This window comes from Bubalus bubalis, chromosome 15 (assembly GCF_019923935.1).
Source record: "Bubalus bubalis isolate 160015118507 breed Murrah chromosome 15, NDDB_SH_1, whole genome shotgun sequence".
NCBI classification, from domain to species: domain Eukaryota; kingdom Metazoa; phylum Chordata; class Mammalia; order Artiodactyla; family Bovidae; genus Bubalus; species Bubalus bubalis.
In genome coordinates this window covers 44,747,904-44,771,578 of record NC_059171.1, presented here as the reverse complement: position 1 = coordinate 44,771,578, position 23,675 = coordinate 44,747,904, and the positions used below count along the sequence as shown (strand labels likewise).

Here is a 23,675-nt window from a genome sequence, read left to right as displayed (position 1 = left end):
TTCTCAGTAGCTATGTGCTGAATGAATAAGAGAAAATTGTGGATGCTGGGAGCTGTGGGCTGGCTTTCTCCCATGAACTGAGACTTGTTCTGTGTCAAGCCTTTTTCCCCTTAAGACCCCACTTTCTGAAGTGTTTGTTGTGGGAGCTGGGGCTAGAGTGAAGTCTCCCTTGGGATGGTTTCTGGGAGGAGGAGGAAAAAGAGAAGGGAAAGCCTTTCCTGCTATTGCCATAATGCATTGGCTTGTATCAGCTTGAGTGATGGAGCCAGGTAATCAGCGGGCCTGGCCTGGTCTGATACAGTTTGTATTCTGATGTTTTTACTTAACATTATCTCATGAGTACTTGCCCCACTTTTTATTTTCTGCTTTTTATGAATATATTTTAAGAGCTACATATTTAAAATATGGTCCTAATGACTCAGCCTTAAAAGCTGACATGTGTAAGCATGGAGGTGATCTTGGATTGCTTTTAAATGTTTATTTTTAAAAATGTCTCTTGCTTTCATTATTTTTAAAAATAATTATTTACTTTTGGCTGTGCTGGGTCTTCATTGTTTCGAGGGCTTTTCTCTAGTTGTGGCGAGTGGCGGCTACTCTCTCGTTGCAGTGCACGGGCTTCTCACTGTGGTGGCTTCTCTTGTTACGGAGCTCAAGCCCGAGGGCTTCAGTAGTTGCAGCTCTTGAACTCTGCTGCTGCTGCTAAGTCGCTTCAGTCGTGTCTGACTCTGTGCGACCCCATGGACGGCAGCCCACCAGGCTCTGCCGTCCCTGGGATTCTCCAGGCAAGAGTACTCTAGAGCTCAGTAATTGTGGAAGAAGGGCTTAATTGCTCCACAATATGTGGGATCTTCCTGGATCAGGGATAGAACACGTGTCTCCTGCATTGGCAGGTGGATTTTTTTTTTCTTTTTTTCCTTCAAACCACTGAGCCACCAGAGAAGCCCTAAATATTTATTTATTTGGCTGCATGGGGTCTTAGTTATGGCATGCAGGATCTTCGAACTTCCATGCACTATGCAGGATCTTTAGTTGCAGTATGTGGAATCCAGTTCCTCTACTAGGGATTGAACTTGGGCCCCCTGCATTAGGAGCATGGAGTCTTAGCCACTGGACCACCAGGGAAGTTCCTTGGATTGCTTTCAAGAACCTAAGGGTAAGATAACAGTTAAGAGGACTGGCTAGAGTTTGGTTCTCTGGATGATCCTGGCTCCAGCCCTTCCCAGCTGTGTGACATGAGGCAATTCACTGAACTCATGCTTAGTTTCCTCCTCTGTCAAATGGCAATAGTACCAGTGCCTGTAGAGTACCTGGCTCTGTCACAGAAACAGGGTTATTCTGGAGAAATGAGAGTTTGCTCTTAGAACCTTTCTGTTCCCTGTCATCTTCAGACCAGCATGATCAGTGATACCTGGGGAGCTGGTCAGTAATAGACTCCGAGACCCCACCCAGACCTGCCCAATCTGAATCTCCCTTCTGACAAGCTCCCCAGGTCTTTGCTTGCACACCGATGTCCCAGAAACAGTGACTTCAAGCACTGGCTGGGACATAACCAAAGACTACCTGATGCTGGTTTTGTTTTGGAGCAATTCTGCTTTGGGACCAGTTAGAAACATACTTCTTGTCTGTGTCAAGCAAGCTTTTCTAGTATTAATAAGCACTTGTGGGATCCCAGGCCCTTCATGGCACATCTCTGGGCTTCAGCGTCCTCATCTGTGATGTGAAAGTCAGAAACGAGTCATTTCAGAAGCAACCTGCCAGCTCTGGCCTTCTGGGATTTGGTGCTCCTTATCAATTCATATTTTACTGAATGGTGGTGGTTTAGTTGCCAGGTCGTGTCCGACTCTTGTGACCCCGTGGACTGTAGCCTGCCAGGCTCCTCTGTCCATGGGATTTTCCAGGCAAGTATACTGGAATGGGTTGCCATTTCCTTTTCCAGGGGATCTTCGCAACCCAGGAATCGAACCTGGGTCTCCTCCATTTCAGGCAGATTCTTTACTGATAGGGAGTTTTAAAAGACTAGGATTTCTTTTGGAAACTGGATAAGAGTACAGCCTTGGAGAAATGTTCACAAATACTCTTGTGGTACAAGCTAACCGCGCCAGAGGGACTGGTCTTTTCTAAATCTTCCAGGTGCATCTTACTCTGTTTTAATGTCTTGTTTGACAGCATTCTAAGAACCAGTAGGATTTGCGTGCTTTTGGTAGAAGCTATTCTACTTAAGTAATCGTTAACCTTTTTAGAACAAAAACAATGGCCCTTAAAATGATCTATCTTTCAGTGACATAATTGCTTCATAGGCTATATATCAGAGAGGTTATATATCAGAGACAGCAACAAATTCTAAAAGATTAATCTTGTAAAATGCAGTCAGTAATCATGGTCAACTAGTCTGGAAGGGATCCTAGAAAATAGCTCTTATTTTATAGATCAGAAAAATGAAAAGGATGGTGCCTTTCTTGAAAACCTGTCCATGACCACTTTTGAGATTTCCAACATCTTTCAACCAGCAACTAAATGGAGGTCAAACTTCTTGGGCTGGTTGGTAGTCTTGACTCATGTTGGTTTGGCTTAAGATTATTTGCTGTGTACTGAATTGTGTTCCCTCAAATTCATATCTTAAAGCCCTAACCCTCAATGCATCTGTATAGGGAGGTAGGACCTTTAGGGAGGTAATTAAGGTTAAATGAGGTCATAAGAGTGGAGCCCTAATCCATTAGGACTCATGTCCTTATAAGAAGAGGAAGAGACAGACACCTGAGAGCTCTCTCTGTACACATAGAAGATAGGCCACATCAGGTACACAGTGAGAGGGTTGTTGTTCAGTCACTCCATTGTGTTCGACTCTTTGAGACCCCACGGACTGCAGCACGCCAGGTTTCCCTATCCATCACCAACTCCCAGAGCTTGCTCAAAATCATGTCCATTGAGTCAGTGATACCATCCAACCATCTCATCCTCTGTTGTCCTCTTTTCCTCCTGCCCTCAATCTTTTCCCAGAATCAGGGACTTTTCCAGTGAGTCGTCTATTTGCATCAGATGACCAAAATATTGGAGCTGCAGCTTCAGCATCAGTCGTTTCAGTGAATATTCAGAGTTCATCTCCCTTAAGATTGGTTTGATCTCCTTGTTGGAGATCAGGTAATATGGAATATTAGTCATAAAAAGGAACACATTTGAGTCAGTTCTAATGAGGTGGATGAACCTAGAGCCTATTAAACAGAGTGAAGTAAGTCAGAAAGAGAAAGAGAAATATCATGTATTAATGCATATCTGGACTTACCTAGTGGCTCAGATGGTAAAGCATCTGCCTACAATGCAGGAAACCCGGGTTCAATCCCTGAGTCGGGAAGATCTCCTGGAGAAGGAAATGGCAATCCACTCCAGTATTCTTGCCTGGAAAATCCCATGGATGGAGGAGCCTGGTAGGCTACAGTCCATGGGGTTGAAAAGAATTGGACACGACTGAGCAACTTCACTTTCACTTAATGCATATGTATGAAATCTAAAAAGATAATAATCCTACTTGCAGGGCAGCAAAGGAGATGCAGGCATAAAAGACTTCGGGACACGGGGATAAGGAGAGGGTGGGATGATTTGAGAGAATAACACTGAAACATACATTACCATGTGTAAAATAGCCAGTGGGAGTTTGATGCATGATACAGGGAACTGAAAGCTGGTGCTTTGTGACAACCTAGAGGGGCGGGATGGGGCAGAAGGTGGGAGGAGGTTCTGGAGTAGGGGGACGTATGTATACCTGTGGCTGATTCATGCTGATGGATGGCAGAAGCCATAATAATATTGTAAAGTGATTATCCTTTAATTAAAATTTTTTAAAAGCAAGAAACAAATGGTGCTGGTCTGTCACAGTTCCTAAGGGAAAGAATATTAACCGCACAGGACAGAAATCTCAGAATGAAGACACCTGCATGTGATGGTATCCAGATTAATTTACTTGGAAGGGTCGAGAATGAGAGTCTTCTGTACAACTGATTTAGTGGTGGTTTACAGAAACTTTATGAGGAATATTACTATGTAGTAGAAAGGGGACCTGGCTGGGAATTTAACACTGAGTTGGGGTTTGAATCAAGATCCTGCTTATTTGTGGCTGTTACGCCTTGGACAAGTCACTCTCAGAGGCTCAGGGTCAATATTAGCAAAGTGAGGAAAGAATTGCCAGTGCTGCCTCATGGGACACTTATTAAAATTCTGTGAGGTAGATTATGAGAGAAAGCTCTGGAAGATGCAAAGCATTTAAGAGTGAGAGCCGGGTTAACCATTATCAAGGTGTCCTTGTTGAGTCATGGTCATATGACCCCCAGAGATGCAGGAGTTAGATTCATAAAGAAATTAAGGGATCATGTAATAAACTCCCTAATTTCACATGCAAAAACTGATGTCTGAAGAAACTGACTTATCCATCTGGTTTGGATCAAGGGGACTCACAGTGGGAGCTTGGGTCCTTCCTCACTGAAGTGAGATACTGTGTTTACAGAACAAAGGGCCACAGTGAGCAGGAAACCTGCAAAGCTTCTGCCTTTGCAGAAGGTAACCAAACTGACTTCACCTGGCAGAATGGATAATTAGAGCAGTACAGTTTCCAGAAACACCGTAAGAACTTTGTAGATAATGTTAAGGGCTTCCCAGGTGGCATTAGTGGTAAAGAATCTACCTGCCAATGCAGGAGACGTGGGTTTGATCCCTGGGTTGGGAAGATTCCCTGGAGGAGGGCATGGCAACCCACTCCAGTATGCTTGCTTGGAAAATCCCATGGACAGGGGAGCCTGGCGGGCTACAGTCCATGGGGATTGCAGAGGTCAGACATGAGTGAAGGAACTTAACATGCACACACAGATAATGTTAAACTTATTTTGTAAAATGATTCTTTGGAAGTCATTTTGAAGAAGAATGTGATAAAAAAAAATCTTAGCAATCACAGTCTGGTAAGGGCACAATGCCATTGCCCATTTATTCAAGGCTTAGATTGTAGGGTAATATTATATCCTAGATTATTTGACAGACAGGGGTGTGGGTTTTTAAGGCAAGCGGATTAGATGGAGATGCCCAGAGAAGACACTGACAAGTCAGCAGCTCTCAGCGAAAGAGGAAAATGAATGATTGTGTCAGTGATGTGATGGAGAGATTGACAGCCTAGTTCTTGAACTTGAAATGATTGAAATGCTAATTCTGGTAATCGCACATGCTTGCTGAGGAAGGAAGGATAGAAGCCTGTTATAAGGCACCGCAGTTGCAAGTGATCTGTTAACTTTAAAATATCTTTTACTGTGGGGAGGAAATAACAAAGATCAGAGCAAAAGTAAATGAAACAGAGACTAAAAAGACAATAGACAAGATTAATACAACTAAGAACTGATTCTTTGAAAAGATAAAATTGGCAGACTTAGCTAGACTCACCAAGAAAAAAGACACAAAATCAGAAATGAAAGGAAATGTTATAACAGATACTACAGAAATACAATCATAAGAGAATATTATAATCATACACCAACAAATATGAAAACACAGAAATATATTAATTTCTAAAAATGTACAACCTACCACGACTGAATCATGAAGAATGTGAAAATCAGAATAGACTGATTACTAGTAAGGAGATTGAATCAGTAGTCAAAACCTCTCAACAAACAAAAGTCCAGAACCAAATGGTTTCACTGGTAAATTCTCCAAAATATTCAAAATATATAAAATATAAAGAGGAACGAACACTTCAAAATTCATATTATGAGGCCAGCATAACCCTGATAACAAAATCAGACAAGATGCCATAAGAAAAGATTACAGACCAATATCCTGATGAACATAGCTGCAAAAATTCTCAACACAGTATTAGCAAACTGAATTCAACAGTACATTCAAAAGATCATATACCACCATTAAGTGAGATTTATCCCAGGGATGCAAGGATGGTTCAGCATCTGCAAATCAATTAATGTGACACAATACATTAACAAAATGAAACATAAAAATCATCTCAATATCTACATAAAAAGCTTTTGACAAAATTTAACATCCATTATGATAAACTCTCAACAAATGAGTTAGAGGGAAGGTATCACAACATAATAAAGGTCATATATGATAAGCCCACAGCTAACATCGTACTTAATGGTGAAAATATGAAACTTTTCCCTCTAGGGACCAAGACAAGGATGTCCACTCTCATCATTTTTATTCAATATACTATTAGAAGCCCTGACCAGAGCAATCAGGCAATAGAAAGATATAAAAGGCACCCAAATTCTAAAGGAAGAAGTAAAACTGTTACTCTTTGCAGATGACATGATATTATATGTAGAAAACCCAAACGATTCCATCAAAAAATTGTTAGAACTAATGAATTCAGTAAATTTTCAGGATATAAAACCAAATTAAAAAATCTGTTGGGTTTCTATATGCTAATAATAAGCAATCAAAGAAATTAATTTACAATTCCGTTTACAACTACATCAAAATAATAAGATAGCCAGGAATAAATTTAATCCAGGAAGTGAAAGATCTGTACTCTGAAAACTATAAGATACATTTTTAAACTTTATTTATTTTTAATTGAAGGATGTTTGCTTTACAATATTGTGTTGGTTTCTGCTAACCATCAACATGAATCAGCCATAGGTATACTCACATCCTCTCCAGCTTCAACTTCTCGCCCACCTCCCTCCTCTCCCACTCTAGGTTGTCACAGAGCTCCCATTTGAGTTCCCTGAGCCATACAGCAGATTCCCATTGGCTATCTATTTTACATATGGTAATGTATGTTTCCATGTTACTCTCTCCATACATCCCAGCCTGTCCTTCCTCCCCTCCACTCTGTGTTCATAAGTCTGTTCTCAATGTCTATATCTCCATTGCTTCCCTGCATATAATTTCATCAGTACCATCTTTGTAGATTCCATATATATGTATTAGCATATGATATTTGTCTTTGTCTTTCTGAGTTATATCACTCTCTATAATAGGTTCTAGGTTCATCCACCTCATTAGAACTGACTCAAATGCGTTCACTTTTATGGCTGGGTAATACTCCATTGTATATACATACCACAGCTTCTTTATCCATTCATCTGTCCGTGGACATCTAGGTTGCCCCCATGTTCTAGCTATTGTAAATAGTGCTGCAGTGAACACTAGTGTTCATGAGTCTTTTTCAGTTTTGGTTTTCTCAGGGTATATGGCTAGGAAGGGGATTTCTGGGTCATATGGTGGTTTTATTCCTAGTTTTTTAAGGAATTTCCATAGTGCCTTCCATAGTGGCTGTATCAATTTACATTCCTACCAACAGTGCAAGAGGATTCCCTTTTCTCCACATCTTCTCCAGTATTTGTTTGTAGACCTTTTGATGGTGGCCATTCTGACCTGTGTGAGCGATATCTCATTGTAGGAAAACTACAAGACACTGATGAAAGAAACTGAAGGTACACATCAGTGGGAATATATGCTTTGGATTGGAAGAATAATTATCGTTAAACTGTTCATACTACCCAAAGCAGCCTACAGATTCAATGCAATCTCTATCAAACTTTCAATTGTGTTTTTCATAGATATAGAACAAACAATCCTAAAAGTTGTATGGAACCACTAAGACTCCCAAATAGTCAAAACAGTCATGAGAAAGAACAAAGCTGGAGGTATCATGCTTCTTGATTTCAAGCTATATTACAAAGCTACAGTAATCAAAACAGCATGGTATTGGCAACAAAACAAAAGCACAGACCCATAGATCAATGGTACAGAATAGAGAACCCAGAAAAAAACCCATGCCTGTGTGGCCAATTAATTTAAAACAAAGGAGCCAAGAATATGCTGTGGAGAAAGGACAGTCTCTTCAGTAAATGGTAACAGAAAAACCGGACCACTATCTTACACCATACACAAACTTTAACTCAAAATGGACTCAAGACTTGGATGTGAAACCTTAAGCCATAAAACTCCTGGAAGAAAACAGGTGGTAAGCTCCTCCAGATACTACCCCACACTGATCAGGATGGCTGTTATAAAAAATAATAATATATACAAGTATTAAATCATTATGTTGTACATCTGAAACTAGACAATGTTATGCCAGTTATTCCTCAAAAAAACATCCTTTTCTGTTAAGAAAGATTTCATGGTTCATTAGATGCAAGAATGCTTTATTTGTTAAGGAAATAAGAAATATGAAGATGAAACATGGATAATAACATTTTCAGATGGGAACTTATTGTATTTTCAAAAGAAAACATTTGGTGGAGAGGTTCTGTGATCGTGGCAAGGTGTATGTCTCAAAGCTATGCCTTGCTAGATATATGAAGAGCTATGTCTTTAAATGACTTAACAGGACATTTTCAAGCAACTCAGCACTTGGCAGATTTAATTTTGACAAGCAGGAGCAGGTGGGTGGCTCAGGCTTCTCAACCTTCAAGAGATGACCCTGGATGACTTTGTTTTTTTCCTGATAGTTGCAAGATAAAATAAGATTTAATTAAGGAACTTGGAAATGGTATCTCCGCTGTTCAGGTGAAAGGGAGAGGAATGTGTGACAAATACAAAGAAACAGGTGTAATGAAAGCATGGGATGATGTAAGCCCTGGGAAGTACACTGGCAAGGCATCCCTGGGGTTGGTGGTAACTTGCAAGAACAGTTTCTGTTTAGACAAAGAAATGAAACCCAACCAGCAATAGTGCTTGCACATGTACTTGTGTAACTTCTGAGTCTGAGATCTCTCTTCTGTTTTTGTATAGCTGAGTGCAAGATTTCAAGGTTGAGGGAAGTCACCTCCCTGCAGGCTTGTACCTTTTGAGAGCTTTGAGAGGCTTTAAATGCTTTGAAAAAATATGTAACTGTTGTGAAGTTGTTTCAAACTGTAACCATCTTGACCTCATCTTTCTTTTTTTTTTTTTTTTCTGATGATTCTATTTTCTTCCTTCATGCCCTCCCCCTCCCCTTCTGCTTCCTCTCCTCTCTTTTCCTCCCCGTCTGGGTAAAGTTTCTGGCACCTGGCTTGTTTGCCAGGAAAAAGACAACTGCTTGCAAAGGAGATATAACCCTTTCCTGCATGCTCACTGCATTGGGCTCTGACCATCTTGGCTGGGGTGGGGTGGACAGCTGGTCGGTGCAGGGGTTCCTGGGCTCCCCCACAAAGGGAAATGCCCCTCCTTGTACTTCGTACCCCTCTTCCCAAGATGTAGGCCAGATCAGGGGTTACAAGAAAGATTTTGAAATCTTTGAAGTCTATCTTTCCAAAAAAGTGCTTTGGTAGGTTAATCATTGACTTAACATTTTGTACTTGGGAGCATATGATTATGGGCACATAAAGAACATACTCTGTTGCTCTCTGCTGCAGTTTGGGGACACATGCAAAGCTGCGGTCAGCGACTGCTGGGAGGATCCGTACGGTGGACTGAACAGGGTTAGAGTGAGGTGTTTGATTTGCTTTTGTTTGTTTGGTATTGTTTGGTATAAAATTCTATCAGCTTCTCTTATATTCACATCTCACACTGAATTTATGAAAGTTTTGTAAATCAGGATAAAGTTACATATGTTAATGTATGTCCACACCCCCATTTGTCTTTAAAAATTGTGACCCTTATTACATTGTACTGTTCTTTTTCTTCACACTGCTTTCTCCCACTGTTCTCTTCTTAGATATTTCCGTGAGTCTATCTACACCTATGAAATAGAAAATTAACATTAATTGTTTATATAACGCACAGAATCATAACTATTTAAAAATTGTTACTTCAGTTCTTACCTTTCATTTCATTTTTATTTTGCTTCCTCCTCTTGCTGTCTTCCCCTTCCTCCTCTTCTTACTCCCCTCTGCTTCTCTTTCTTGATATTTCTCTATATACACACACACACAAATATTACATATGCTTTTCTAAACCTTGATCATTTGATTAAGGTGGTGTTTGCCAGGCTTTGCCACTGTAAAGTACTATTTTTCTCTTTGCAGTTAAACAGTTTGTGAGGAGATGCTTTACAACTGCATAAATCTCCTGTTTGATAGTAAATTTGCAGCCACTCATGTTAGCATCTACAGATAATTTCCCAATTCCGTCATGTTATTAATAAATGTAGATGAAATGATGGAGACAGAAAATGAAAACGGATTTTATCCCAGATTATGTGTGACACTCTACTGTCCTACAGTATATTTTATAGATGATTTATCTAGCCTACAGACACATAATTTCAACTGTAATGTAAGAGAAATGGAAGAATAGTGATTTATAAAAAAAGTAATATGTATTTCGGTATGTGAATGCGTTGGTACTTCTTCACGAGAGGACACATTGAAGAAGTTGGATGTGGCATCTAAAACATATGCATAGGATTTAGACGATTGTAAATAGGGTTTCACCTACATGAATGTGGGGCAAGAGCCTTGGATGTATATGATATCATATGGGGTGTAGAAGAGTGCTCTGCCCCATGGCACCAGCCTGCCCACTTCAGGACATTTTCCATCTCTGGTCTGCATCCACTGGATGGCTTTGGGGTCCTCTTACCATTGAGACAATAAAATAACCCCCACAAATGTCCAAAATGTCCCCTGGAGGTGGTGACATTGGTTGAGAAGCACTGTTTTAAGATTTCTCATAAGCACAGATTGCTGCCCTCCATCAAAAAAATAAATTAAGCAGCAGCCCATATATTGTTTTTTTTTCTCTTAGCATTCTGTGGTAATTTTGTCATCCCTCACCTGTTTGCTTTAGAATTCTCTATTGCATCTTATAGGTCTTGGGACCCATGAGACTTTTCTATTTCCATAGATACATAATGTGTTGATTTGAGGTTTTGGAGAACAATGTCAAATAGCACGACCTACCCAACTGACCACTTTGTGGGGTTGAATACAGAGATTAACATCCCCTTCAATTAGATCAGAAAGACAAGAGAGGTTTCCTAGACGTTTCCTAGCCAATTAGATCAGAAAGACAAGAGAGGTTTCCTAGACGTTTCCTAGCTCTAAATGTTCCACACATTTTTCCCCATCAAATTTTGCAGGTGTCTTTACATTATAAAAGTTTTTGCCACTGAGTGTTCCTGAATGAGGATTGAAATCTGGAACAGAAATGTGATTAGATAACAGGGAGGTCTGATTTGGGAAGGCTGTCTTGTTACATTGTTTGTTTGTTTTTAAATAAGAAAGACTTCAGGAATGTGCATGCCATCCTTGTGCAGGGGCCATGCTAATCTTCTCTGTATCGTTCCAATTGTAGTATATGTGCTGCCGAATCGAGCACTGTCTTGTCACAATGAAACAGGAAATCTTATAAACAAGTGCTTGGGTGACCAGCCGTCCAGTAGTGAAGCACCAGACTGCTGCTAATCTGAGTGATCAAGGATGTTTTGACAAAAGAGGGCCTTGATAACCTGATTAATGAATCTGTTATAAACAATAACAATGCAATCTAAGGAATCTTAACGGCAATTCTGTTTGATCTGACTCGAGTTTAGATAGACATACTAACAGGAACATGCTCTGTCACTATTGATTATCATTGGCATGGTCCTTGGACCCATTTTTTCCTCTCTCTCCATCTTTGTCTTTCTTTTGCTTTTTCAGACCTCTCATAATTTCTTTCTTAGGTTTTTTCATGTTCCAGCTTTTCAAACTTGGTGAGTCTGATGTCTTAACTGAGCTGACCAAACAGTCTCATGACCTTTGTGTTCTATAATTATATTTACATGGACTTCCCTGGTGGTCCAGTGGTTATGACTCTGTGCTTCCACTGCAGGGGGCTTCCACTGTGGGTTCAATCCCTGGGTCAGGAAGATCCCTTGGAGAAAGAAATGACAACCCAACTCCAGTATCCTTGCCTGGGAAATCCCATGGACAGAGGAGCCTGGTGGGCTGCAGTCCATGGGGTCGCAAAAGAGTTGGACATGACTTAGCAACCAAAAAACAAAAACAACAACAAAGGTCATCAGCAGAGAAAGAGACTGGAAGTGCCTGCTAAACGAAGATGGGGTACCTTAATTTTGTGATCTGTTAGCTTTGTGGGTTTTTTCTTTGTCCTTTCAGGATATTTTATGCAGCCTTCCCTAGTTGAGAATCTCTTCCACAGGAGTGCTCCGGGTGGGTTGACCCGGGGCATTACTGCTTTGGCTGGTGGTAACATGACAAACTGGCGTGACAGGACAAAAATGAGTTGATTATTTCAGCTGTGTTTGCTGGGCATCTCATTCACAATAAAAGAGAGGCAGAATGTGTAGAAATGGGAACACATAGCTCCTCATTATCCCTTTGTTGTACCATCCATTCAGCAAATGTTTATAGAATCCCCTTTATGCTTCCTAGTGGGAGACCAAGAGGCAGAGTGGCTGGGTTCCCATGGCTACGACAGGAGGCAGGAGGTGGTGCAAAGAATTCGGGATGAGGCATTAGGTGACCTGGCTTCCCCTTCAGTGCCCTCTCTTACCAGCTATCATGTCTGAACCTCGGGCTCCTTACTAAATACTTGATTTGTCTACAGTCCAGTATGACTGGAAAGTGAAAGTCAAGGGAAATAGGAAAATTTGAGTATTATAAAAAAAATTTTTTTTTTAATTATGAGACACTGGGCAGCTTTTTTGAGACCTGGGAGTCTGGGGTATAAGGGTGACAGCCAATCGTGGTAGCTCCGTTCTGCACCACCCAGGGCTGCCAGCCCTTTGAATGAAGGTGGAGTGGACCAGGCAACAAGTCCTATTGTCTCTTCAGCCTCAAAATGTCAGCATTGAACTCATCACGTCCTAACCTTGGCTTGAGGCCAAGTCCTTTCTGGCCCTAATACCCCAGTCTTTTGAAGTTGATGGCATGGAAGGCAGCCATGTCCTCCCCCAGTTTGATCCTTGGCTGCACCGGCAGGACCAGGGTGGACATGACTCAAACGGCTTGTCATTGTCCCTATCACAGACTCACAATTCTGTTTACTGTGTCTGTGGAGAATGGAGACTATCTAGAGTCGGTTTCCACTGAATAATTCAGAGGGTGTTTAACAAAGTCAAACTGCAAATAATAAAATTGGGGAAAAAGAACTGGATTTAGGGTTAGACGATCTAGGGTCTATTTTACTTCCCTCTTGTAAGGCTTTGGGAGAATTGCTTCACCTTTTTGCACTGCCATTTTCCAGTCTGCAAGAGGAGGCTAATACTGGCTGCCCCTATCCTGTTACAAAGCTATTTGAGAGTCAGATGGGTTATTTCACTGTTTTTTTTTTTTTTAAGTCAATCTAAAAAGAAATTATACAAATGAACTTATTTACAAATCAGGAACAGACTCATACACTTAGAGAAGGAATTATGGTTGCCAGGAGTGAGAATTGAGGGAAGGGATAGTTTGGGATGGACAGGTACACAGTGCTGTATTTAAAATGGATAACCAACAGGAGTCCACTGTAGAGCACTTGGAATTCTGCTTGATGTTACGTGGCAGGCTGGATGGGAGGGGAAGTTGCAGGGAGACAGATGCATGTGTATGTATGGCTGAGTCCCTTCGCTGTTCACTTGAAACTATCACAAGATTGTTAATTGGCTATACCCCAGTATAAAATAAAAAGTTAAAAACTGAAATTCCAGCCACTAGAATTTATTGAGCATTTATTACAAACCTGACTTAATGTTAGGCATTCTACATATATCATCACATTTAATCTTAACAATCTTTGGAGCTCGGTGCTGTTATCTCTGTCTTGTCGGAGACGACACACTTGCCGGAGATGACACTCTGCCAGGTGAACTTGCTGGCATTCAAATCCAAGTGGGACTGACTCTTAACATCGCACCTACCAACTCAATAGTTGAAATGTGCATTTTGACCCTCGCCAGTAAATTAGTGAGTTCTGTGCTTGCACAAAGACAGAACAAACGAAAAACAACTCTCCAAATCCAATCTTTGTATCTTAATCCAAATAGGACTTCTGTGTTTGAGAGAGGAAAGGCCAGGCTAACCGCATGTATCAGAGAGATTAAAACTGAAGGGCTCTTCAAACACCACACCTAAGTGGGCGTTTAAGCTGGGAGTATTAGTAGGAGATGCCAACTGATGTGTCTGCTGTGAGAGTCCATAGGGAGAGTGAATATCATGATGAGTGTCCACTGTGAATGCTGGGAGCCAAACACATGCCATCAGCAGGTGGTTGGATCGGCAAATCCATCTTGAATCTGGCTGCCGGCAAGCATTTCACATCATCCTTGCTGGCCAGCGCTGAAACTCACTAGATTTAAATGAAAACTGCTGACAGGAAGTGCAGCGATTTCGATTTTGTGGTGGAAGGTGTGAAGTGCAAAGTCAAGTGTAAACCTCTAAGCATTTTGTTTCGAGGGATCTAGGAGAAGATTTAAGAAGCTGGGTGTTTTAGATTCATGGCCTCCTGCTTAGGGTCCTATTTTAAAACTGGTCCCTGGGTTGCAGAAGACAGAGAAACAATACAGCCATTCACTATGACTTGTTATAAAACTTAGCTAGTGCTTTTTAAAAATAGTGTCAAACCAAATTAGCTCTGGGCACCTGCTGGAGCTTATGTGTTTTCAGATAGACTTGTTTGCTGTCAGCCAAAAAAAAAATCAACCCAACAAAACCCTCCACCCACATGGTTTGTTATAAAACCTGACACTCCTAATGCTTTTCCAAGCTACTTCTCTTAGATCAAATCATTCAAAAAAAGTCATACAGAAAAAAGTCATTTGACACCTTGAAAGAACGGGGCAAATTATTTGTTGTTAGATATGGTCTCGGGGTCAGGTGACAAAAGGTAGATGTTAAATGATGTGATGTATTAATCCCATTGTAAAAGGTTTTCTAATTCTTTAGGTGAAAAATTTCAACACTGATATTATAATATGGCTGGAACTTGAGGATTTACAGTTTCATGCTTAAAGCATCTCTGTTATTGTACTGTTTATCCAGGACCTGCATGGACAGCTGTCAAGTGATTTGAACATTTTGTTTATTTATCAGACAGAGAGAGATAGATGCTGGCTAAATGAACAATGGCAACAATTATAGCAAAAAAAAAAAAAAAGGCAAAAATCATTTCATGGAGGTTTTATATTAAAATGTCAATAGCTAAAGCTGTTAATTGCTCATAGAAGATGCTGAAATCTGGACCAACACTGACAAATGAAAAACTCATTTCTGAATTCTGAGTGCTCTGGGAGTATCTTAGACTTTGCAGACCTCACCTAAATTTTCACCTCCACTGGCTCTCTGCCATTCAAAAATAATTCTACTTAGACAGACATTATACAGACATTTTATACGGTAGAAAGGCTTGGAGAAGAAGCCTGTCTTACCATCATCAGGTACATGTCAATGAATAAAATACAACTGACTTACTAGTGATTCGGAGAAGGCAATGGCACCCCACTCCAGGACTCTTGCCTGGAAAATCCCATGGACGGAGGAGCCTGGTAGGCTATAGTCCATGGGGTCATGAAGAGTCGGACACGACTGAGCGACTTCACTTTCACTTTTCACTTTCATGCATTGGAGAAGGAAATGGCAACCCACTCCAGTATTCTTGCTTGGAGAATCCCAGGGACGGGGGAGCCTGGTGGGCTGCGGTCTATGGGGTCACACAGAGTCGGACATGACTGAAGTGACTTAGCAGCAGCAGCAGCAGCTAGTGATTCATCTTGCCTTCCTGAATAATTTTGAATAATTGCTTTCCTAAATACTGCAGGTTCTCAAAATCACGTTAGTATCTTAGAAGTCCTGATGGGGTACTTGTAATAATAATAACATGGATAATGATGCTGCTTCCACTTATTAAATACCTGGTGTTGAAATAGATACTTTCTATGCATTTTTTATATACATGATAACAACTGTGTAAAACAGTTATTCTTACCCCAATTTTATAAATGGGGAAACTGAGCATCTTAGCATTAAAAACATAGTTAAAATCAAGGGAATATTATTAATAGAATTTGAATCAAACAGCCTGACTTAAAACAGTGTCGTTTCCTTTATACAAGGAGGGGAAAAGGCAGAAGAGAATGTAAAAGAAGACATTCACTCCACGAAGTGACCCATAAAATAGCAAACTGATTACTCCCCTGCTTTGAAACCTGAGATACAGATATGATATAGAAACGCATTCTTGCTTACTCTGAATGAGGAGACGCAGGTAAAAACTTGTAGAAATTTTCTAGGCACCCTTCTAAACAGGTGTAGTTTGAATTTACCCAGGATGGCAGAAGAGTAACAAAACTGCCTTATTTGTTTGCCAATAGGACTGGTCAGATATAACCATAAAAATGTGTGAGTTCTCTATTGACTAATCCACTTTGCCATAGAAATCTTAAACTCCTTTTTTATGAATGTGAAGGCTCACCAATCCTCCTTTTGTTGAACCTCAGACCCTATAGTTTTACTAAGGACCCGAGAGTCTCACAAATGCTTATACTAGAGCATTTTAGTCCATCACAGAGGTTTTGCTTAAATTATCATTGCAAAATCAGATTCAGTATTTCCTACAGCTATTTGAAATGAATCTAGATATACCAAATAAAGCAAAGTAACCTAAAAAAATTTATTGGCTTTGGACTTTTTTCTTTTTTATTCTTTATGGAGAGAACTCAAGCTTTGTATAAATCTGTGTGTGTACACCAGTGGCCAAATCAGAACATATGAGAAATTTGTTCAGCTTCATTTGCCACCACTTATTTATATAGCTGAGTCATGTGTTAAGTATTTGGAAGCATCTTCCATTGCTAAATTAGCCCTCAACTAATTGGCCTGGAGTTAAAAACAAAAAAAGATCCTATTATGATTTGTCTGGGGTTATGTAGCCTTGTCTAAAAATACCCTGTCTTGTTCTTATATTAAAACATTGTAAATATCATATAAAAACCAAATAGCAATGCTTTTATCTCATGATAAATGTAATCATGAGATATCCTTTAGCTGAAGTCTTTCTTTCTGTCCCCAGGCTGTTCTAAACGTATTTTCTTACTGCCCCAAACTGCTTAGGTCATTTCTTTTTCTTACACAAGACCACCTGTGGGGAGTTACCATCTCTTTGTGCATATTATCAAGAGGTACCTCACTGGCTGGACTAAGTCTGTAAAAGGTAGCCCTTCTCTGGGTCAGGCCGAGACAGCTGTGGGCTAAAAAATACAGTCACAACCTGAAAGGAGAGAGTCATTTTATTTGGTGGGAATGTTTAGGACTCCAAGCCTAGGAGACAGCATCTCAGTAGCTCTGAGAAAATTGCTCTGAGGCGGCAGGAGGAGAAGTCAGGCTATATATATATGTTTGCAACAAAGGGAGCAGGCAGTCTGAACATCAAAGAGAATTTAGCACTGTAAGTATGGGAAGAGGCAAGCCTCTGGGCTCACTGAACTCATTCCTTTCACATGCACCTCAGCTCTCCGGGGCCAACCCTGTTTCCTTGTCCCCCCTTGCTTCTTGCATTCCCCCAGCTCCTCAGCAATCACTTTGGCGGGTGGCGGCATCCCCTGAATTGTAGTTTTGGAAGCCCTCATTCACATTTGGAGGCTAGAAATCGCTGATGGCTGTGACATTTCTTGTTTATTAATACGCAGGAGATATTTTCATCTCACATAGCTCTGTGCCAACTCTGTGTAGACTGGATTTCGGCCCCTTTCCTCAAGGAATTCATATCTTGGTGAGAAAGGCTTGTGTCGGTGTCCCAGTAGCAAACAGAAGGCATAGCTATTGAGTAAATTGAAGAGGATCCAATAGTGGTAAAGAATCCACCTGCCAATGCAGGAGACACAGGTTTAATCCCTGGGTCGGGAAAATCTGCTGGAGAAGGAAATGGCAACCTGCTCCAGTATTTTTGCCTAGAGAATCCCAAGGACAGAGGAGCCTGGTAGGCTACAGTCCCTGGGGTTGCCAAAAAGTCAGATATGACTCAGTGACTGCTGCTGCTGCTACTGCTGCTAAGTCGCTTTAGTCGTGTCTAGCTGCACTGCTGCTAGACTCTGTGCGACCCGATAGACCGCAGCCCACCAGGCTCCCCTGTCCCTGGGATTCTCCAGACAAAAACACTGGAGTGGGTTGCCATTTCCTTATCCAATGGCTCAGTGGCTAAATGGCAGCAACAACAATAATGAGATCTTTACAGGCCATGGGTAGGGTGCCCCTAAGGGAGAGTGCAGGGCTTCAGAAGGGTCCATGGAAGGAAGCAGTTATTGGAATCTAGAGAAAAAGAGACAGTCAGGGTTTCTGGATGGAGCTGGAATCTTAGATGGATGATACAGGTAGGGACTAAATGGGTAGAGAGAATAAACATCTCATCTCACTCTACTTCTGTCCTCTGATCTCCTGATATTCCTCAACCAGACAACAGGAGGCAAAGAGGTTCACTGATGTGGTTCTTGTGGTTCTTAGAGGTCAGCAGAGACCTCTGGAAGCAGAGAACAGGTTGGACGAGAGGGGAGACTAGATCTGGGTAGGGGGGCATAGCCCATTTCTCTACCTCCCTCTGTATCCACTCTTGCCCTTCACTCAGGTAAGTGTTTGTGTCCCAACAGAGGAAACATTGTCCCATCAGTTCATCATTGATTCGTATGTCATCAATTTGGTTGTACTGTCAGCTGAAAATGTTAGCAATCACCAGCGTTCTTCCTGTAAAATCATGAGGATGTGGGGGAGAAAGGGAAAGATAATATAAAATATTGCTGGTATGTTTTCTATTAATATTAATACTTCTGTAGATTGCCACAAGAGTTAACTGCCAGCCATTATTGCTTTTGTTTAGGAGCCAATCCTGAACAAAAAGCCAATGCTTCCTCTGTTAATGTCTCACCCAGATAGTGTGCTTTTCCTAGTGAGGTGGTCCAAACCTTCATTCCCATGGGATTTGCATTCTTGGATGTCTGTCTTACTTGAGTTGCTGCAGTTTTTCATTGATCAAGGCTATTGGTCAGTTTTCCATTGACCAGAGTTCTAGGAGGTGCTCTAGTCTTTCACATAGAGTCCTTCATACCTCTGTTATATAGCAGCAATCCAATTTCCTCCTGGTAATTGGGATCAATTTCCCTGGCCAGTAGAGAAACCTTTTTCCTCTGTCAACTCAGCAGCATGAGAATTTCAGAAAGGTCAGAGGTCAGCCTCAGGATTCATCAGAACAGTGACTGTGTTTCTCTTGGGCACTAAGATGTCTAAATCCACTGAGCTCAAAGTCATATTGATAGGAAACAAAATTTCTTTGAGTTGCGAGGAAGATGAAAAAATTCACTAGATAATAGTGGGAGGGAGTACGTTTACCTTCTCCCTTTGGTTCCTGGACCCATGAACTCTGGCTCTGGAGGACACAGAACCATGTTGTGGAAACTGATTTAAGGCATATATTGTATTCTATAGGGTGGCATCCCAACCTCATAGTATTTCCCAGTGGTCTCTTAGTGCAGTAGATAATATTTAAACAGGCCATTTTATTGTTTTATCAAGCCAGTTACCTTTGGAGGGAAAGACCAATCAATTATATATACACACAACCCTTACTATTCTTTTTTTGCCTTAAAATATTTCCTCTGGATGGAGCATGTGAGTGGGACACCAATGGCAATAGAGCATTCTGTAAGTCCACATGGAGGGGCTGGAAAAAGCACTTTAGGCAGAGAAGACAAATGTATATCCAGAATATGAGTCTAAGGTGTGGGGACAAATTTTCACCCCTTCCATCATGGAGGAAGGCCAGTGTAAGTCCAGGTGACTGGCTGGACCTCTGGGAAAGTCATTTTATATGTTTAATTTTTTGGGGGGGGGGAAATCATTTTATATCAGGAGTTTGGTGTTGGCCTCTACTGTTGGTACATTGGACCCTCAGCAGATATGGTAGCTGGATGAGCTTTGATAAGCTGATGCCTAGCCTTTATCCCTGTTACTGTGGCCACTATTTTTTTTTTTTTAAGACTTTTTTGATGTGGATCATTTTTAAAGTCTTTATTGAGTTTGTTACAATATTACTTCTGTTTTTTGCTTTGATTTTTTGGCCAAAAGGCATGTAGGACCTTAGCTCCCTGACCAGGGATCCAACCCACACCCCTTCCACTGGAAGGCCAAGTCTTAACCACTGGACCACCAGGGAGGTCCCCCATGACCACTCTGCATGGACCCACTGAGCAAACACTGAAGAGGCTAAGGAAAGAGGCTACTGTCAGAAATTAAATAGGTCATTTTGTCTACCTGATTGAGAGCCTCCTTCAAAGTGATCCTTGTGGTGCATGTCTTCATACCTCACGTGCATTCCGAGTCCACCCACATCTCTCTCCCCCACTCACCTTCACCATCCATTTTCCCAATTTTGATTGCAAGTCTGTGACTAGCCAGCCAGCACTATTAGCTCTTGCCCATGAGTCAGTGTTGATCTAGATCTCAGTGGCTTTTCCTTTTTCACAAAGCAAACAACCCAAAGCTTTCCTTGTGGGGAGGGTTTACACTAGCCACTGTTTTGCAGGGGTGACCTGAAAGGCATATGGTGGAGATGTATTTTTTAGCAGGACTAGGCATTTTTCTTCTCTCTTAACTGATCACAGGAAATGCCCAGTGACCCCTTGGGATTGGGGGGAGAGATGTCCTTTCCAGACATGCTGAGTCTGATCTGTATTGTAGAATTTCTAGTTGGTTTATTTGTGTTTTATTTGCAGCTCCTGAGTTCTTCATTTGCAGCATGTGAACTCTTAGTTGCAGCATGTGGGATCTAGTTCCCTGGGACCAAACCCAGGCCCCCTGCATTGGGAGCTTGGAGTCTTAGCCACTGGACCACCAGGGAAGTCCCTACAATTCTACAATTTCTAATTTATGATGGAATGCTGCTGTATATAGTCAACTTTGTGATTTGGTGGATCAGATAAACAACTAATTCATGATAGCTCAAAATTGCAATATCACTTGATGCTACATGGTCTAGGCTTTCACCCTCTACCAGGGCTTGGGAATAAGCCAAGAGCTGCCTTTCAAATGAAGAGTTTTTATTGATAAAAGAGGGCATGGTTTGTTGAAGCCACATTTTTGTGGTACCAACTGAAGGTATCTCCTCCAAATTCTCTTACAGGAGAGGTGCTGAGTCAGATTTTGAAGAATGACTTAATACTTATTGGTTGGGTAGACAAGCTATTGAACAGCATGTACATAGATAAGAAAAAGTGACATAACAGAGTACTAATGTAGGGGACTTCCCTGGTGGTCCAGTGGTTAAGAATCTGTCTTCCAATGCAGGGGATGCAGGTTTGATCTCTGGCCTGGGAACTAAGATCTCACATGCCCCAGGGCAACTAAGCCTGCATGCTACAACTAGATAACCCTTGTACTGCAGTGAAGATCCTGTGTGCCGCAACTAAGACCCAACACAGCCACAGTAAATATTTTAAAAAACAGATGATGTGATACCTACGAGTTATAAAACAAAAAAGAATACTGCCCCACCGCAAAACTCACGGAGCCGCGCGGCCCTCTTTGTGTGGGCATCAGGTGCACATCCAGGAGAGCGGGTGGCCGGCGTGCGTGTAAGCGCCGGGAACCCCAACCGCCGCCCCCTCTTGCCCGCCTGGCTCCCCTGGGATCTCCTCGGGCGCCCCCGGCTGGAGTCGGGGGAGGAAGGAGTTCGGACACGTAACCGGCCTCCCAGGCCCTCTGGACTCCGCGTGGCCAGGGACCCGGGAACCGCTGCCCCAGCACGCTGGCCTTCGAAAGATCCTCCTGGGCCAAAGGCAGGAGGGGCAACACGCCCGGATTGGTGCAGTCGCTCTGCTGATCACTGTGGAAACCCAGGCAGAGGGGAACGCGGGAGGATGCGGAGCCCTGGGCTAGGGAGGGAGCCGGAGGGGCGGGCAGAGGAGGCTTTGAGGCCCTGAGCTACCCGGGAGTTTTCTCTGGAGGCAAAAGTCCACTGCAAGCTGTGGGCGGGGAGGGGGGGCAGTGGAGGTGGGGCGCGGACAGAGGGGACCACTTGGGGGCACTTGGAAGCGGAGAAGAAAGGCAGGGATGGATACTCCGGAGCGGAGGCGAGGAGGCTGGGGGAGGGGATGTCGTGGGAGGAGGAGGAGGAGAAGACAAAAGCCTAAAGCAGACCGCACTCACAGCACCCGGTCAGCAGGCAGCATGGGGAAGTGGGGGTAACCAGGGCGAGGGGGCCACCAAGCTTGAGGCGCCGATGCCTACCTTCCGCTGGGAGGAGATTCAGAAGCACAACCTGTGCACCCGACAGGTGGCTGGTCATCGATCGCAAGGTCTACAACATCACCAAATGGTCCAGCCAGCACCCGGGGGGGGGGCAGTGGGTCATCGGGCACTACACCGGGGAAGATGCTACAGACGCCTTCCTGGCCTTCCACCGCAACCTCGGTTTTGTGCGCAAGTTCATGAAGCCCCTATTGATTGGCGAGCTGGCCCCTGAGGAACCCAGCCAGGACCACGGCAAGAATTCCCAGATCATCGAGGACTTCCAGGCCCTGAGGAAGACCGCTGAGGACATGAACCTGTTCAAGACTAACCAGCTCTTCTTCCTTCTCCACCTGGCCCACATTATCGCCATGGAGAGCATCGCCTGGTTCACTATCTTCCACTTTGGCAACGGCTGGATTCCAACCATCATTACGGCCCTCGTCCTTGCTACCTCTCAGGTCCAGGCTGGATGGCTGCAACACGGTTACGGCCACCTCTCTGTTTACAAGAAGTCCATGTGGAACCATATCGTACAGAAGTTCATCATCGGTCACTTAAAGGGTGGCTCTGCCAACTGGTGGAACCATCGCCACTTCCAGCACCACGCCAAATGCAACGTCTTCAACAAGGATCTGGATGTGAACATGCTGCATGTGTGTGTCCTGGGCGAGTGGCAGCCCACTGAGTATGGCAAGAAGCAGCTGAAATACCTGCCTTACAACCACCAGCATGAGTACTTCTTCCTGATTGGGCCTCCGCTGCTCATCCCTTTGTACTTCCAGTACCATATGATCATGACCGTGATGGTTCACAAGGACTGGGTAGACTTGGCCTGGGTCATCAGCTACTATACCCATTTCTTCATCAGCTACATCCCTTTCTATGGTGTCCTGGGAGCCATCCTTTTCCTCAACCTCATCAGGTTCCTGGAGAGCCACTGGTTTGTGTGGATCACACAGATGAATCACATCGTCATGGAGATTGACTGAGAGCCCTATCGCGACTGGTTCAGCAGCCACCTGGCAGCCACCTGCAACGTGGAGCAGTCCTTCTTCAATGACTGGTTCAGTGGGCACCTCAACTTCCAGATCGAGCACCACCTTTTCCCCACCATGCCCTGGCACAATCTGCCCAAGGTCACCCCCCTGGTGAGGTCCTTGTGTGCCAAGCACTGCACTGAGTACCTGGAGAAGCTGCTGCTCCGGGCCCTGCAAGTCTGGGCAGCTGTGGCTGGACGCCTACCTCCACAAATGAAGCTGCAGCCCTCGGGGCACTCACGGGGACAGTGGGGGAGGAGCAGGTGGGGGTGGCAGCGGAAGGGGAGGGTGGGGTTTTGTTCAGAGAGGTGTCAGGAGGCTATGGCGCGTGGCCCACAGACTTCAGGCTTGGTCTTTCCTCTTTTGCTGTCTGGTTTCAAGGCTTTCACACCTCCCTCTGACACCCTATCTCCTGGGTCCCGGCCAGTCAGCCCCACCTCCACCCTCTGTCCCTAAGCATCTGCCAGACCAGATGTGCACAGGTGCAGCCTATGAGCCCCCTGCAGCCTGGCTT

The 23,675-nt window shown here is 43.0% G+C and overlaps 1 non-coding gene and 1 pseudogene across 1 annotated transcript; one reads left to right on the top strand and one right to left on the bottom strand.

Annotated features, from left to right (window-relative positions):
- Window positions 1-11,140: 11,140 nt before the first annotated feature.
- On the bottom strand, window positions 11,141-11,247 carry LOC112579260. Its single transcript, XR_003103759.2, has one exon. It is a non-coding gene; the product is annotated as a U6 spliceosomal RNA (small nuclear RNA).
- An 8,397-nt stretch (window positions 11,248-19,644) lies between these two features.
- On the top strand, window positions 19,645-23,380 carry LOC102396145 (annotated as a pseudogene).
- Window positions 23,381-23,675: the final 295 nt, after the last annotated feature.